Consider the following 4,068-nt stretch of genomic DNA (forward strand, 5'->3'; position numbering starts at 1 on the left):
GGTGTTTGCACATGAGTTATCAGGTTTGTGGTGTGTAAGTTATCATGCTATTTACGCCGAAACTGTCGGCAATGCCTTCAACAACTTTTTCTCCCGGGTCAAAGTTATCACCGTGTTTGTACATAAATTTTCAGGTCCGCAGTGCGTAAATTACCATGTAATTCGCACAAAAATTACCGGGGACATGTTTCTTCAACTTTATTTTTCCGGGGTCAAAAGTTATCAACGTGTTGCACATAAGTTATCAGGTCTACAGTGTGTAAATTACACATAAGTTATCAGGTCTACCATGCTATTCACACAGAAGTTATTGGAGGTGTAATACAACAACCCCCACCACTGTCAAAGTTATCATAGTGTTTGTACGTAAGTTATCAGGTGTAAGATACGTAAATTAGCAAGCTCTTCACATGAACCGGCTCACGGGACTTGAGGTGTCGCCGTCTCCCATGCCCTACTCTTCCTCATTGGAGCCGGCAACCGGGACGGTGTCGTTGGACGTAAGATTGATGATGATTCCGTTCTAGGAGGAGTCGACGTCATGAGGACGCGGTTGTAGAGCCCACACTGGTGCACCATACAAGGCGCTGGAGAATGCGACTTCGTCTCGCCAACATCCACCGCCGTGAGGGCTATCGCTGCCTTCCACGCTGGCTTCCTTGCACAGCAGGCACGCCACGCCATGTTTGTGTGTGAGAACTGATACGTCTCCAACGTATCTATAATTTTTGATTGCTCCATAATATATTATCTACTGTTTTGGGCTATATTGGGCTTTATTATCCACTTTTATATTATTTTTGGGACTAACCTATTAACCGGAGACCCAACCCAGAATTGTTGTTGTTTGGCTATTTCAGTGTTTCGAAGAAAAGAAATATCAAACGGAGTCGAAACGGAACGAAATCAACTGGAGAAATTATTTTTAGAAGGAAAGCTACCAGCTGGACTTGGACCCCACGTCAGGAGCCAATGGAGGTGCTCATGAGGGTGGGAGCGCCGCCCCGCCCCCTCCCTAGGGCGCGCCCCCTGCCTCGTGGAGCCCCCGAAGCTCCACCGACGTACTTCCTGCACCCATATATACCTACGTACCCTAAAACTTCCAGAACAGAAAATAGATCGGGAGTTCCTCCGCCAGAAGCCTCCGTAGCCACCGAAAGCCAATCTAGACCCGTTCCGGCACCCTGCCGGAGGAGACAATCCCTCTCTGGTGGCCATCTTCATCATCCGATGCTCTCTATGACGAGGAGGGAGTAGTTCTCCCTCAGGGCTGAGGGTATGTACCAGTAGCTATGTGTTTGATCTCTCTCTCTCGTGTTCTTGAGGTTGACCGATCTTGATGTATCACGAGCTTTGCTATTATAGTTGGATCTTATGTTTCTCCTCCCCCTCTTCTCTCTTGTAATGAATTGAGTTTCCCCTTTGAAGTTATCTTATCGGATTGAGTCTTTAAAGATTTGAGGACACTTGATGTATGTCTTGCCATGCGTATCTGTGGTGACAATGGGATATCATGTGATTCACTTGATGTATGTTTTGGTGATCAACTTGCGGGTTCCGCCCATGAACCCATGCATAGGGGTTGGCACACGTTTTCGTCGTGATTCTCCGGTAGAAACTTTGGGGCACTCTTTGAGGTTCTATGTGTTGGTTGAATAGATGAATCTGAGATTGTGTGATGCATATCGTATAATCATACCCACGGATACTTGAAGTGACATTGGAGTATCTAGGTGACATTAGGGTTTTGGTTGATTTGTGTCTTAAGGTGTTATTCTAGTACGAACTCTAGGGCTATTTGTGACACTTATAGGAATAGCCCAACGGATTGATTGGAAAGAATAATTTTGAGGTGGTTTCGTACCATACCATAATCTCTTCGTTCGTTCTCCGCTATTAGTGACTTTGGAGTGACTCTTTGTTGCATGTTGAGGGATAGTTATGTGATCCAATTATGTTAGTATTGTTGAGGGAACTTACACTAGTGAAAATATGAACCCTAGGCCTTGTTTCAACATATTGCAATACCGTTTATGCTCACTTTTATCACTTGCTACCTTGTTGTTTTTATATTTTCAGATTACAAATACCTTTATCTACTATCCATATTGCACTTGTATCACCATCTCTTCGCCGAACTAGTGCACCTATACAATTTACCATTGTATTGGGTGTGTTGGGGACACAAGAGACTCTTTGTTATTTGGTTGCAGGGTTGCTTGAGAGAGATCATCTTCATCCTATGCCTCCTACGGATTGATAAACCTTAGGTCATCCACTTGAGAGAAATTTGCTACTGTCCTACAAACCTCTACACTTGAAGGCCTGATAACCCACAAGTGTAGGGGATCACAACAGCTTTCAAGGGCAGAGTATTCAACCCAATTTACTGATTCGACACAAGGGGAGGCAAAGAATATTCTCAAGTATTAGTAGCTGAGTTGTCAATTCAACCACACCTGGAAACTTAGTATCCGCAGCAAAGTGTTTAGTAGCAACGTAATATGATAGTGGTGGTAGCGGCAACAAAAGTAAAGACAGCAAAAGTAATGTTTTTGGTATTTTGTAGTAATTGTAACAGTAGCAGCGGGAAAGTAAATAAGCGTAAACCAGTATATGGAAAACTCGTAGGCACCAGATCAGTGATGGATAATTATGCCGGATGCGGTTCATCATGTAACAGTCATAACATAGGGTGACACAGAACTAACTCCAATTCATCAATGTAATGTAGGCACGTATTCCGTATATAGTCATACGTGCTTATGGAAAAGAACTTGCATGACATCTTTTGTCCTACCCTCCCGTCGCAGCGGGGTCCTATTGGAAACTAAGGGATATTAAGGCCTCCTTTTAATAGAGAACCGGAACAAAGCATTAGCACATAGTGAATACATGAACTCCTCAAACTATGGTCATCACCGGGAGTGGTCCCGATTATGGTCACTTCGGGGTTGCCGGATCATAACACATAGTAGGTGACTATAGACTTGCAAGATAGGATCAAGAACTCACATATATTCATGAAAACATAATAGGTTCAGATCTGAAATCATGGCACTCGGGCCCTAGTGACAAGCATTAAGCATAGCAAAGTCATAGCAACATCAATCTCAGAACATAATGGATACTAGGGATCAAACCCTAACAAAACTAACTCGATTACATGACAAATCTCATCCAACCCATCACCTTCCAGCAAGCCTACGATGCAATTACTCACGCACGGCGGTGAGCATCATGAAATTGGTGATGGAGGATGGTTGATGATGACGACGGCGACGAATCCCCCTCTCCGGAGCCTCGAACGGACTCCAGATTAGCCCTCCCGAGAGGTTTTAGGGCTTGGCGGCGGCTCCGTATCGTAAAACGCGATGATTTCTTCTCCCTGATTTTTTTCTCTCTGAAAGCAAATATATAGAGTTGGAGTTGACGTCGGAGGGCATCCAGGGGGGCCACGAGGTAGGGGGGCGCGCCCTATGGGGGCGCGCCCCCCACCCTCGTGGAAAGGGTGTGGGGCCCCTGGTCTTCATATTTGGCGAGGATTTTTTATTATTTTTTCTAAGACCTCCCGTGGAGTTTCAGGTCATTCCAAAAATATTTGTTTTCTCCACATAAAACAACATCATGGTAATTCTGCTGAAAACAGTGTCAGTCCGGGTTAGTTCCATTCAAATCATACAAGATAGAGTCCAAAACAAGGGCAAAAGTGTTTGGAAAAGTAGATGCGACGGAGACGTATCAACTCCCCCAAGCTTAAACCCTTGCTTGTCCTCAAGCAATTCAGTTGACAAACTGAAAGAAAGAAAGAAAAACTTTTACAAACTCTGTTTGCTCTTGTTGTTGTAACTATGTCAAGCCAGCATTTAAGTTTTCAGCATAAATCATAACTAACCACATTTGCAATAATCCTCAAGTCTCACAATTACACATATCAATAGCATAATCAACTAGCAAGTCATAATAATAAATCTCGGATGACAACACTTTCTCAAAACAATCATAATGTGATATAATAAGATGGTATCTCGCTAGCCCTTTCTAAGACCGCAAAACATAAATGCAGAG

This window comes from Triticum dicoccoides, chromosome 7A (assembly GCF_002162155.2).
Source record: "Triticum dicoccoides isolate Atlit2015 ecotype Zavitan chromosome 7A, WEW_v2.0, whole genome shotgun sequence".
Taxonomy (NCBI): Eukaryota; Viridiplantae; Streptophyta; class Magnoliopsida; order Poales; family Poaceae; genus Triticum; species Triticum dicoccoides.